Raw genomic sequence first — 14,988 nt, forward strand, 5'->3', positions numbered from 1 at the left:
TTGTATCTTTGCACTTCTTTCTTACTGCTACTTATGGGTCTTTGATCAGTGGTTGTTGATCAATGGTCATGAGAATTTGCATAATCATGATGAAGGAACTGACCTCCAAGCCCACTGTTCCTTCAGGTGGCTGCTTTCAGTCATTATACAAATATACTGTTTATAAGATTGGGGAAACCTGCAGTCAGCTGAGACTGAAGAAGTCACTTGGATGAGTGATGAGACATTTCTCCCACTGAAAACGCTACATTCAGATGAACAGAATCAACCTTTGAAGACTTCTTACTGTTGTGACAAAATACACTTGAAACTGGCAATTCTATATCAGTGGAGAACCAATTCCAACAGTCTAAGAGATGTCCATCAAGAGCTTGGGACGGTGGTATAATGTAGACCTCAAGGATACCTGGCAACGTCTGTGCTACAGGCCAAATCGGCTCTGAGCCATAATGACGTGGTAGGTCGCGTCCAACAGGGCAGAGAAGGATTTGGTCTTGGCAACCTCGGTGGCAACAGGCATCTGTAACCGAACGTCAAAAAATGGTGGTGGAGGAGGTGTGTCGAAAGCAGGAAACAGTAAGAAACGCCAGAGCCATAGCGCTGGCCAATTATGGTCACTGGATGAATTGGGAGAGTGTTGAAAAGAGGAAACTCTTATTCAATTCAATTTTCAATTCAATTTTATTTATATAGCGCCAAATCACAACAAATGTCGCCTCAAGGCGCTTCATAGATACAGAGAAAAGCCCAACAATCATATGACCCCCTATGAGCAAGCACTTTGGCGACAGTGGGAAGGAAAAACTCCCTTTTAACAGGAAGAAACCTCCGGCAGAACCAGGCTCAGGGAGGGGCGGCCATCTGCTGCGACCGGTTGGGGTGAGAGAAGGAAGACAGGATAAAGACATGCTGTGGAAGAGAGACAGAGATTAATAACAGATACGATTCAATACAGAGAGGTCTGTTAACACATAGTGAGTGAGAAAGGTGACTGGAAAGGAAAAACTCAATGCATCATGGGAATCCCCCGGCAGCCTACATCTATTGCAGCATAACTAAGGGAGGATTCAGGGTCACCTGCTCCAGCCCTAACTATATGCTTTAGCAAAAAGGAAGGTTTTAAGCCTAATCTTAAAAGTAGAGATAGTGTCTGTCTCCTGAATCCAAACTGGAAGCTGGTTCCACAGAAGAGGGGCCTGAAAACTGAAGGCTCTCCCTCCCATTCTACTTTTAAATACTCTAGGAACAACAAGTAGGCCTGCAGAGCGAGAGCGAAGTGGTCTAATAGGGTGATATGGTACTACAAGGTCATTAAGATAAGATGGGGCCTGATTATTTAAGACCTTGTATGTGAGGAGCAGGATTTTGAATTCAATTCTGGATTTAACAGGAAGCCAATGAAGGGAAGCCAAAACAGGAGAAATATGCTCTCTCTTTCTAGTCCCTGTCAGTATTCTTGCTGCAGCATTTTGGATTAACTGAAGGCTTTTCAGTGAGTTTTTTGGACATCCTGATAATAATGAATTGCAGTAGTCTAGCCTGGAAGTAATAAATGCATGAACTAGTTTTTCAGCGTCACTCTGAGACAGGATATTTCTAATTTTAGAGATGTTGCGCAAATGGAAGAACGCAGTCTTACATATTTGTTTAATATGTGCGTTGAAGGACATATCCTGGTCAAAAATGACTCCAAGGTTCCTCACAGTGTTACTGGAGGCCAAGGTAATGCCATCCAGAGTAAGAATCTGGTTAGATACCATATTTCTAAGCTTTTCAGCGCCGAGTACAATGACCTCAGTTTTATCTGAGTTAAGAAGCAGAAAGTTAGTGGCCATCCAAGTCTTTATGTCTTTAAGACATTCCTGCAGTTTAACTAATTGGTGTGTGTTATCTGGCTTCATGGACAGATAGAGCTGGGTGTCATCTGCATAGCAGTGAAAATGTATGCTATGTCTTCTAATGATGCTGCCTAGGGGAAGCATGTATAATGTAAACAGAATTGGTCCTAGCACCGAACCCTGTGGAACTCCATAATTAACCTCAGTGTGTGAAGAGGACTCTCCATTTACATGCACAAATTGGAGTCTATTAGATAGATATGATACAAACCACTGCAGTGCAATACCTGTAATACCTACAGCATGTTCTAATCGCTCTAATAGAATATTATGGTCAACAGTATCGAATGCTGCACTAAGGTCTAGCAGGACAAGCACAGAGATGAGTCCACTGTCAGAGGCCATAAGAAGATCATTTGTAACCTTCAATAAAGCTGTTTCTGTGCTGTGATGAACTCTGAAACCTGACTGAAACTCTTCAAATAAACCATTCTTCTGCAGATGATCTGTTAGCTGTTTGACAACTACTCTTTCAAGGATTTTTGATATGAAAGGAAGGTTGGAGATTGGCCTATAATTAGCTAAGACTGCTGGGTCTAGAGATGGCTTTTTGAGTAAAGGTTTAACTGCAGCCACCTTGAAGGCCTGTGGTACATAGCCGATTATTAGAGATAGGTTGATCATATATAAGATCGAAGAATTAATCAATGGCAGGACTTCTTTGAGCAGTTTTGTAGGAATGGGGTCTAAAAGACACGTTGATGGTTTGGAGGAAGTAATTATTGAAGTTAACTCAGAAAGATCGATTGGAAAAAAAGAGTCTAACTTAACATCAATGGAACTAAGAGTAGCTGTAGATAATATTACATCTGTGGGATGATTATTGGTAATTTTTCTCTAATGATAAAAATTTTATTTGTGAAGAAGTTCATGAAGTCATCACTAGTTAACGTTAAAGGGATGGTTGGCTCAACAGAGCTCTGACTTTTTGTCAGCCTGGCTACAGTGCTGAAGAGAAACCTGGGGTTGTTCTTATTTTCTTCAATCAGTGATGAGTAGTAAGCTGTTCTGGCTTTGCGGAGGGCTTTCTTATAAAGCAACAAACTATTTCTCCAGGCTAAATGATGATCCTCTAAATTTGTGACACGCCATTTCCTCTCCAGATTACGAGTCATCTGCTTTAGGGTACGTGTTTGAGAATTATACCACGGGGTCAGGTACTTCTGATTAGAGACCTTAGTTTTCACTGGAGCTACAGTATCCAGAGTCGTACGTAGTGAGGAGGTGAAATTATTAACAAGATAATCGACCTCTGTTGGGGTAGCGTTCAGATAGCTGCTCTGCTCTGTGTTGGTACAGGGCATTGACGATGATAACAGTGGCTGGATTATATTCTTAAACTTAGTTACAGCGCTTTCAGAAAGACATCTACTTTGATAAAGTCCACTCTCCACTGCTGCGTAATCAATTATTGTAAATGTAAATGTTATCAAGAAATGATCAGACAGGAGAGGGTTTTCAGGAAACACTGTTAAATGTTCAGTTTCTATGCCATATGTTAAAACAAGATCTAGAGTGTGATTAAAGTGGTGGGTGGGTTCTTTTACATTTTGAGAGAAACCAATTGAGTCTAACAACAGATTAAATGCCATGTTGAGGCTGTCATTTTTAGCATCTACATGGATGTTAAAATCACCCACAATAATTATTTTATCTGAGCTCAGAACTAAATTAGATATAAAGTCTGAGAAATCAGACAGAAACTCTGTGTAAGGCCCAGGTGGACGATAGATGATAACAAGTAAGACTGGTTTCTGAGTTTCACAGCTGGGGTGGACAATGTTAAGCATCAGGCTTTCAAATGAATTAACAGTCTGTCTTGGTCTTTCATTAATTAATAGACTGGTGTGAAAAATTGCTGCCACACCGCCCCCTCGACCTGTGCTTCGAGATTTCTGGTAGTTAGAATGACTCGGGGGTGTTGATTCATTTAAACTAACATAATCATCCTGCTGCAACCAGGTTTCTGTAAGGCAGAGTAAATCAATTTGTTGATCAATTATTAAGTCATGTACTAACAGAGACTTGGAGGAGAGAGACCTAATATTTAATAATCCACATTTCACTGTTTTACTCTTTGGTTCAGATGTGGATACTGTATTGTTCTTTCTTTGTGATTGTTTAAGTTGTTTGTTGCTGGTTTTTAGTTTGTTTTTTGTCTTTTTGGAAGCAGACACAGTCTCTATGGAGATGGGTTTTTGGGGGGGTAGCAGGAGGAGAGAAGCTGCAGAGAGGCGTGTAAGACTGCAACTCTGCTTCCTGGTCCCAACTCTGGATAGTCATGTTTTGAGGGGTTTAATAAATTTGTCGATATTTCTAGAAATGAGAGCTGCTCCATCCAAAGTGGGATGGATGCCATCTCTCCTAACAAGACCAGGTTTCCTCCAGAAGGTTTGCCAATTATCTATGAAGCCCACATCGTTTCTGGGACACCACTCAGACAGCCAGCAATTTAAGAAGAACATGCGGCTAAACATGTCACTCCTGGTCTGATTGGGGAAACTCTTATGGAGTGAAATCTGGTGAAATCGGTGGGACCTGATTTTTGGGGGGTGAAACCATACTGCATGTCATCTCTGGCACATTGAATTTCTGTATGACTTGTGCTTTCTGTGAGAGCTTTATAAAATCAAGCAGCTAACCATGACGTCTGCCTTTACAAAACACTTGTCAATCACTAAAGAGTTCCTTCACTTGTCAGTCACTATGTGGTACTAAAGAGCTGTCTGAAATTCAGTTACAACCCACACAAAGTTACAGATTGAAGTATCCGAGTGCTGAGGTGGGCTTGTGCGCAAAAGTCAAAAACACTCTGCTGACTCTCTAACTGCACAGCTCCAAACCTCTTCCGACCTCAAAGTCAGCACAGAAAGTGGGCGCCACGAGCTTCGTAGTATGTGTTTACATGGCTGAACAGCTGCTATATTCGAACAAACGCCTCCAGGGCAGACTGCGACCTGAACGCAGTGCCTTAGACCGCTTGGCGACCAAAAACCTGCACAAGTTATAATTACGTGACATGCAGTATGGTTTCACCTCCCAAAAAGCAGGTCCCACCGAGATATGAACTCAGATCGCTGGATTCAAAGTCCAGAGTGCTAACCATTACACCATGGAAATGATATAAAAATGTGGGAACTGTCAGGTCATGGCAACCTGCCAAAAAGTATTTAGCCAAATGATCAGTATGGATGACATTGTAGATTATTGGCTACAATGGTTTCCATGGCTGAACAGCTGCTATATGTGTTATGAGAAGGATAATGTTTGTTTCTTCCAAAGTATCTAACAGTGGTAACCTCCACCAAACTGACGCTGCAATGTCAGAATGTCTGAGCGGTCGAAGGCGCTGTGTTCACGTTGCAGTCTCCCCTGGAGGCGTGGCTTTGAATCCCACTTCTGACACTGAAGCTTTACTCTTCTTCATATTGTGACAAAATACTCTTGGGTTAACCACGAGCTTTCTAAAAACTTGCATATAACAATTGTGCACCATTCATTCCTCATCTTTGCTGCCCATCATTACAACTTTGCTAATGAAGGCCAGCAGGTTAGTGTCATGATGTCACCTCAGACATAGTTAAAAGCCCTGTTAACGTAGCTGCTTCTCGCCGGGTGCGGTGGTGTGTGCCTGTAATCCAAGTTACCGGGAGGCTGAGGTTGGAGGATCATTTGAGCCCAGGAGCCCAGAATCCCCTAAGGAGGGGTGCACCGGCCCAGGTCGGAGACGGAGCAGGTCAAAGCCCCCGTGTCGCTCAGTAGTGGGATCGCGCCTGTGAATAGATGCTGTAGTGCAGCCTGAGCAATACAGCGAGACCCAATCTTTATACACATCCTTATACCTGTCTCTACCTCACACAGCAACCTCATCAGCACGTCTTGGTCTTTTTAATTCAAGTCCAAAACACTCACAAATCTGCTGCTCTGCTTGTCCTGCACCACCTCCACCTGCAGGACAGCTGCAACTACATCCTCCACCCTAAACACGCCACCGCCCAGCAGGTGGAGACAAACTCAAAGTAGGACATTTTATTGGTGAGGAGAGAGGATGGAACCAGAAATGCATTTATCCCCGTGTTCTGTGTTGATGAAAATCACCCAACAGTAAAGCAGCTGGGCATTCATTTGAAACCAGTTCACAGGTTGGGCTGTGGTGCCCCCTCTAGCGTCTCTGCTTGAACTTTCAACTGTGAACCTCTTAGATCAAACCTTCCCAACTGCTCATCTCGCAAAAGACAAAATGAAAGAACCCAGAATGTCTTTTTTTACCTAATTTTTATACCTGCTCACACTTTTTCACGCTTCCCTCACAGGACGTCACATTTCACACTTTGGCCATCCAATCAAGTTGTTGACATCTAATCATTCCTGTCCACCCACACCTGATCTTTCTATTTCGATCTGACTTACAACATTTAACACAAACTTTTAAATCAATATATTTTCTTTGTAATTATTTTTATTTGTTTTTGTTTATTTGTTTTTGTTTTTATCCAGCTCCACCTGACCCAACATGGCCTGCAGCAGGCCCAGACTGGACTGATCCCCGCTGAGAGAGGCAACAGGGGAGCCTTCCAGCTCTGAACCCTGGGAAACACACTTCCTGGCTCTGCTGGTGTGATTACCGATCCAGTCTGTTCAGCATATAAAAGAAGAACAAAACTGATTTTCTGACATGATCTCATCTTCAAACAGAGTATTTCATTTTGGAGAAAATCCATCCCTTGCAGATATTACCTGACTTGCTCTGAGGCGGATCAGGATTAAGAACCTGAGAAACCAGGACTGATGTTTCCTCTCTGAACAGCCACGGTGGCATTGAGAGCTGAAATGACATTAGATAAGTGTTTATGTTCACCTCTAATGCCAGATATATAATAAACAATTTCAAAGAAAGTTCATATCTGCTGTGTTTTTTAAGCCGTTTCTTCTGCAAACCACTTTGCAACCAACATTCTTTTTCAATTTGCCAATTACTTCTATGTGGACGCTGGGTTCGGAACTAGCTGGGAATCTTTGATTTGAACATTTTAAGGTTCAGGTATTCAATATGTAACTGTAGTTAGATTTGTTCTCATGAATCGAAGAAACAAAAGAAAACAATGTGACTGTCTTAAAAACAAGAACCACATTTTTTTTGCTTTCCAGGAGTTCTGCTATCCTCGCTTATTGTGGATGTAAAGACCTAATACAGCCGTTTGTAAGACAACACATTTATGGTTATTCCTGACATACAAAGTGTGCAACAGACACATTACATAGTTATCTATGATGTGCATTAATGAGGAAAAGGAAAGAATTTCATCTGAATTTCCACTTTCATTGATTTCCACCTGTGATATTTCATTTCCCAACATTTTCACATGGAACAGTTTAACAAACACATAATACTATCATATAAACTGCAATATTGAATAAAACAAGGAGTCAAACAGAAAAACAAACAAACCAAAAATGGTTTTAAATCCTGATTTGTATCGGCTACCTGTTAACCTATATTAGTTCCTTTCTGATTAATCAAAGTTTCCTTTAGTTGTTGTTCTAACTCTCTGATCAATACAATCCACTCAGTTCTATCGATTTAATTTAACCTGATTCAGTCCACCCAATGCTTTCACTCACTGTATGCGCAAACTGTCTAGTTATGATACACAGTAACACTTCAACGAGTTACCAATACAACTCAGACACAATCAATTTGTTTTGAAAGGTGGTATATAAATAAAACTGTACTTTTATTTACTTTCTTTACTCACTTTTTATGTTATTGCAATAACACTTTTTACACTTTTTTTAACACAAAAGAATTATCCTCATTCAAAAGACATGTAAGAACCTCATTGGCTTACGGAATGTTGATGTTATTTAAAGAATTCATACAAAAACATGACCTCATTCAAAAATGTCATGTGACAACCCCATTGGCTTATGGAATTCTGATGTCACAGGCTTCTAAAGCTTTGATCCTTTGAAGCTTTGATCCTCATGAATCCTTAAGTAGGGGTGAGGAGGTGCAACTTTTACTCCGTTATTTGCAGCACTTATGTTAGCAGCATTCAAACGTTCACCAGTAAAGTATTTTCAAACTTTTGGATCCTTTTCGTACTCACGGTATACAGACTCCAACATGTCTCAGAAAGAGCAAGAAAGACAAGAAGATGACTCCAGCTCTATTCCATGGTATGAGTCCCTAGACCCGTATATCAGCTCTCTTCCTTGGGATGAACAGGTAGAATTAGAGGAAAAGCGATTAGAAGAAATGGACAATGAAAATCTCATGAACAGAGAAAAGATTAAGATCCTGACAGAAGAAAATGAGAGAAAGAGCACTGAATTAGAAAAATTATCCTACCAGCTTCAGGAAAGGGAAGGTATTATTGAGGAGAAACAATGGGCTCTCCGAGATAAGAAGAATCACGAGCTCCAAGAAAAGCTTGATGAAGCTCTAGAAAAAATTAAAGATCTGCTCCAAAATGAGAAAAAAGAGAGCATTAAAGGGGATAAAATGCTCAAGAAGAATCAGGAACTCCAAGAAAAGCTTGATGGAGCTCTGGAAAAAATTAAAGATCTGCTCCAAAAGGAGAAAAAAGAGAGCATAAAACAGGAAAACATGGTCAAGAAGAATCAGGAGCTCCAAGAGAAGCTTGACGAAGCTCTGGAAAAACTAAAAGAAATCCACCAAGAAGAGAAGCAACAGTCCACACAGCAGAGAGACCTGCAGAGCAAACTCCAAGGCATGGAGGAAAAATACAAAGCGCTGCAAGTGAAACATGACAAAACTCTGCACAAAAGTCAACAGTTGCTTCAAGACAAGAAGCAAATGGAAATGAAACAGAAGGAAATGGACTCCAAGCTTGACGAGATGGAGGAAAAACACAGATTGCTCCAAATCAAGCTTGAGAAAACAGTGCACAGAAATAAAGAGTTCATTCAAGAGAGAGAGCAACAAGAAATGCTCGAGAAAGAAACAGACTCCCAGCTTGAAGTCTTGGAGGAAAAACTGAAAATGCTGCAAATAACTCTTGAGGAAACACAGCTCAAAAATAAAGAGATGCTTCACGAGAAAGACCGACAGAAAATACAAAAGGAAGAAATGGATTGCAAGCTGAGGCACATCAAGAAACAGAATGAAGGCTTGCAAGTGATGCTTGATGAAGCTCTGGAGAGAAATAAAGAGTTTCTTCACGAGATAAACCAACAAAAAATACAAAAGGAAGAAACGGATTGCTAGCTGAGGAACACTGAGAAACAAAATGAAGGCTTGCAAGTAATGCTTGATGAAGCTCTGGAGAGAAATAAGGAGATCCTCCAAGACAAGAAACAAGAGCCCGTAGAGCAGAGAGACCTGCAGAGCAAACTCCAACCCATGGAGGAAAAATACAAAGTGCTGCAGGTGAAGCATGATAAAACTCTCCACAAAAGTCAACAGTTGCTTCAAGACAAGAAGCAAATGGAAATGAAACAGAAAGAAATGGACTCCAAGCTTGACGAGATGGAGGAAAAACACAGATTGCTTCAACTCAGGCTCGATAAAAAAGTGCACAGAAATAAAGAGTTCATTCAAGAGAGAGAGCAACAAGGAATGCTCGAGAAAGAAACGGACCACAAGTTTGAAGTCTTGGAGGAAAAATGCAAAATTCTCCAAATAACTCTTGAGGAAACACTGCTCAAAAATAAAGAGTTGCTTCACGAGAAAGACCAACAGAAAATACAACAGGAAGAAATGGATTGCAAGCTGAGGAACATCGAGAAACAAAATGAAGGCTTGCAAGTAATACTCGATGAAGCTCTGGAGAAAAATAAGGAGATCCACCAAGACAAGAAACAAGAGCCAGTAGAGCAGAGAGACCTGCAGAGCAAACTCCAACCCATGGAGGAAAAATACAAAGTGCTGCAGGTGAAGCATGATAAAACTCTGCACAAAAGTCAACAGTTGCTTCAAGACAAGAAGCAAATGGAAATGAAACAGAAAGAAATGGACTCCAAGCTTGACGAGATGGAGGAAAAACACAGATCGCTCCAAATCAGGCTTGATAAAAAAGTGCACGGAAATAAAGAGCTGCTTCAAGAAAAAGACCAACAGAAAATACAACAGGAAGAAGAAAAACTTAATCTCCAGAGAAAAAATCAAGCACTCCAAGAATTGTATAACGAAACGAAGTACAAAACAACTGTACTGGAAGGAGAAAAGAAAAAACTGGTAAAACAATGCTCAGCGATGCAGAGTAGCATCAAGGAGATGCTGAGAAAAAATACCGAACTTGAGGAACTTTCTAAGACCTTGAAGTACAAAAACACTGAAATCCAGGCGCAAAAGCAAGAACAACAGAAAACACATAAAGACCTGCAGTGTAGACTTCAAGAAATCCAGAAGAGAAACCAGCAGCTGGAAGACATGCACACAGATGTGCACGAGGCAAAGCGAATAGAGGAGGCAACAGTTAAAGAACTGAAAGACAAGCATAAAGAAAAACAAAAACAATTAGAAGACATGGTGAAAAGATGCAACAAACTTGAGAAAGAAAACGCAGAAACAATCGATGAGCTGAAAACCCTCATCATTGAGAAAAAAGTGCTCGTGGAAGAGTATTTGAAAAAGAAGAAAAAACGCTTCCGATGGTTCAGGAGGAGGGACACTGCTGCTTCTCACCCGATGTAACCTCGTCTTCCTCCACCTCTATTCCATCTTCATTTCCCCCCTTCCCCTCCCCTCCCTCCTTTTACTTTTTTCACCCTCACCCCCCGACCAGTCTCGGCAGTTGACTGCCCCCTCCTGAGCCTGGTTCTGCCATAGGTTTCTCCTTTAGGTTCCTTTCACTTTAAAAGGAGTTTTTCCTATCCACTGTCGCCTGGTGCTTGCTCAGAGGGGATTGTTGGGGTTTTCTCTCATCTCTCTCTTTCATTCTTTCTACCCCCCCTTTCCCCCCCTTCTGCCTTTTCCTTTACCCAATAAACACAATTGCCCACATTTTACATGTGTTTGAAAAATGTCTTCATTCAACAATAATTCATCTTAGGTATAAAAACAAGAAATAGATAATAGCTGCATGTGTGTTTGTGTGTGTGCATAATATACATACTTGTTTCCCAGAAAGAATTAATACTAGATGGATAGAGACAGGGTTTAAAGACTAGAAATGAAAACATGTGAGTCCTGTCTTTAAATAAAAATATATAATTCCCTATATTCCTATCTATTCCAAACAACGGTAATAAGTAACAAAGTTTCAAATTTGTCTTTCACTTTGACTCTTAATTTACTAACCATGAACAAGAGGTCAGAGGTCAAATGTGGCACGATACCTTAAATCTTTCTATGATACTTTCTGTATGTGGACCAGAGATGGGCAACACTGCATAGTCTGATTTCTTTTTTCAAGTAACGAGTAAAGTAAGGTATTACTATTGCAAAAAAGGTAATTAGATTACTGTTACTTTCCCATAAGCAGGCTACATAACTGCGTTACTAATCCTCGTCATTTTCTTCGTGAGAGTGTCTCATGACAATGACGTACAAGTGTGCGACGTCCGTGGCAGCAACAGACGTGTGTAGATCTACAAAGGATAATATGGAGTGCAGGAGAGAGTACGACCATGCAGGGTTTAACGCTTACTTTGAGTTTGATTAGGTAAAAAGTGACAAAAACATTGAAAACATACAGTAGTGAAGTTCTTAGCTACCTGTTTTAGTTTTGTTGTCGCCCCCCCCGGTGTTTCCCCTGACTCTCTTGGTATTTGATGCATGAATGCTTCCTCGGCTCAGCTCCCGTCCCCACACCCTGTCGTCACTTTTTTCTTCTTCCATCACACCAACAGGCACTTTAGAATCACCAATTGACAAGCATGTCTTTGGACAGGCTCAAACCGGAGAGGTGATCAATGGACCACAGCGCTGCACACCCCTGGCAACTTTGGGGGTAAAGCCACTGGTTTGTGGTGGTTGCCAGGTGAAATCAGGGTCTGCTGCACCAAAAACATAATTGTGATTGCTTTGGTTGCAATCAGATTGCCATAGTCATCTGCAGTTTGCATGTTGGATGCCAACTACTCACAAAGCGGTGGGAAAAGCTTGGTTTGGTTTAGTTTGGCTTTCATCTTTACTTTTGCGTCCTTTCTAAAAACACTAACATATAGGTCTGGTCTACCTGGACTGGCAGCATGCTCGAGGTGTCCCAGGTTCGTCTGTTTGGTGACGCGGTAGATGAGCTCGCCCGGCTCACTGTCCTGGTCGCTGGCTGACAGCTGCAGTGTGGTCAGCTTCTGAAAAATTACATTTTCTTATGTTGCAAGTCTCAAATCTTGATTGCCTGGATCCATTTAGTGTTTTATCATATGTGCTTTAAGCAGTAAATCTCAGGTAAAATGAACTGTTCTATCTGCCAGGAAGGACACAAACACAGACCCAAGATAAACAAAGACTGGATACAGTCTTTACATTATCTGCATGTCGTTTGAAATCTACAAGAAATGCTGACTCCATGTCTGTGTAGGTTCCTAGTCAATCATGTTTGTCTTAAGAGAGGCAGCTGGACTCATTTAAAACATTTCACTTCTCATCCAAGAGGTTTGTTCAGCTTGAAAAACAAAAAGGTGAAGAGTCCCAGCTATTTCAACCCTAATGGAGGTTGTTCTCTATGGAGGTGGTAGCTGACCTACCTACTATTAATCATGAGCTAAGGTTTGAAAAACCGCATGTGTCATTACCAACAGGGGTTCCAAGAAAAACCACTGGCATCATGGGAGAGTGTCTGCGTCTAAATTTCACTCTTTCATGGATGCCAGCATATGCTTGTCAAATAAAGCCCGATTTTAGTTTAGTTTTCCTTCTATAAATAGAGATATTTCTAAACTTCAAACTGGCGCAGAAAAACAATTCAAAGGGTATTAAGTGTCTGATGGTTCAAATTACCTTGAAGGACGATCATTGCAGTATACTGTAAAATGAAACACTGCATATACATATTATACTAGAGAGTACCTGTGTGTAGTATGAATAACATAACCACTGCACCTGAGGTGTAAGCACCTTTTGCAAGGCACTCAAGGAAACCAATGAACAGCCTCAAAAATAAATGAACAGGTGGAGATGCAGACTGTATTTGCAGATTACAGCTCCACCACAAATCAAACTTCCATATTACAGCGAGACTGCTCAGCAAGGAAAAATAGTCAATCTCAGTAAGACTGAATGAAGACAGACTAAAAATTAATTGCATCTGCTCACACAGTACTCAGCTGTAATGTTTTCTAAGTACTCAGATGTAACACTGTGGAGGAAAACCCAAAGAAATGGCAAACAGAAGTTCATTCTAATAAATTGGAAATGTGGGTCAAGTCACGGATTCAAATATTGGGGATGGATACAAGAGGAAAAAACCAAAATAACAACACTGGTCCAGCCGGGTTGAGTCAAACGATGATTTAATGAATACACGCGTGGGAGATGGACACTGTGCGCAGACAGCATCAGATCTCAAAATGGTGGAGCATTGATCAAACTCTTATAGCCTCTAGTGGCCCCCACCTAATCATAAAAGCCTAAACATTCACATTCTTTCTCTCACACGGCGCCTAAGCTACGACCTTGGCTCCCTGTTTATCTGCTACTGCTGAGATGGGCAGAAAACCTCTCCAGTATTTTCTGTTCTCTTCTAATCAGACAAATAAGGCGATGACTTTCTGCGAACAGTATTTCTTATAACTCAGCAGTACAATGCATCATAAAACAATATCATTCATTCACAATAAATCAACAGTCTAATGTAATGCAAATCAGTTTAACAAATGTAATAGTTATCACCTTCTTCTAATTCAGGAGAATAATGCAAACTAAAACTACATAATAATTCACAATCTTTAATTAGGGGTCTAACATGGCATAAAATAATATTATAATCCCACAATAGCCAACTAAAATATGTCTCTGTCCTGAGACCTAGTAGAACTCAAACAGATTTTAATCTAGTTTAGCCCACTGAAAGCTCTCACCACCTGAAAGCCCCCCTGAAAGCTTGTGTTGATCTTGAGCTCGTGGTGGTATCAGGTCATGCAGATACTTTTAGTGACATGACACATCACTAGAGTCCGAGACAGCAATCATGTAATTCATAACCATTTTGTTTCCCAGTTTCCAGATAACGGTATCAAATAAAGATTGTTAGACATTTCTATTGTGCAATGTTTTTATTTAAAAACAAAACAAAGCAAACAAAAACATCTACGTTATGCTTAGTTAAAATCACATCATTTCATGCTCAAATCTGAACAAACCACTCAAACCCAGTGCCTTTGTGAATACAGGAATTTGTAAAACTATATCATGTTTGGTCTTTTTCTTTTCCTTTTTTTCTAAATATTTGCAAATGTACCCTACGTACAGCACAGATGTCCTCTTAGGACAATAAGTCCTTAAGGCTGGTGGGTATAAATTATGGCCAGACATTGTGGAGCGTGAGTCAGTATTAACCCCAAGCAGCAGCTACATTAATAAACAACACAGACGAGAGTCTGCAATCAATTGTCACCTTGAGGCAACTGCTTTTGTGCTTTGGTTCTGTATGAATAAAACTGAACTGAACAGAAGTTGCCCTACTACAGGAATGTGATTTAAGTAGTGGTAGCAAGGGTAAATCTGATGTGATTTGTTTATTGGAGGATTAGGTGAGCACACAGTACTCTCTGAAACCTGGATTAAAGTTCAAAGTGGGTCACACAGGAAGATTGCATCTTATACAGTATTCTTGGGAGCTATGCTTTTGTTTTTTTTGTTTTTTAAATAAACCTGCTTTTTAGGCTTCTCAGGTAACGATGAATTAACAAATCCTGAGACTGAATGTTATGGTTAGACTGATTATCCATAGCTATAAATTAGGCATCAGTATAATGTGTGCAAGAAAGACTTTAAAGTTTATCTTTCACACAATTTGACGAATAAGTGGCACCAGTTTGGAAACTGACTGTAAGGGTGCTTGCCTTTTTCATGAAAAACTTTTTTGTGTGTTATTGCAAAAAAAAAAAAAAAAAAAAAAGGAAAAGAAAAAGAAAAAAAAGAAAGAAAGAAAAGAAAAGTTGATAAATATTGATAACAAGA

At 40.4% G+C, this 14,988-nt stretch overlaps 1 pseudogene; it reads left to right on the forward strand.

Moving 5' to 3' along the window:
- The first annotated feature begins 5,508 nt into the window (after positions 1–5,508).
- On the forward strand, positions 5,509–5,725 carry LOC146502646 (signal recognition particle RNA; annotated as a pseudogene).
- Positions 5,726–14,988: the final 9,263 nt, after the last annotated feature.

This window comes from Neolamprologus multifasciatus, chromosome 15, assembly GCF_963576455.1.
Source record: "Neolamprologus multifasciatus chromosome 15, fNeoMul1.2, whole genome shotgun sequence".
NCBI classification, from domain to species: domain Eukaryota; kingdom Metazoa; phylum Chordata; class Actinopteri; order Cichliformes; family Cichlidae; genus Neolamprologus; species Neolamprologus multifasciatus.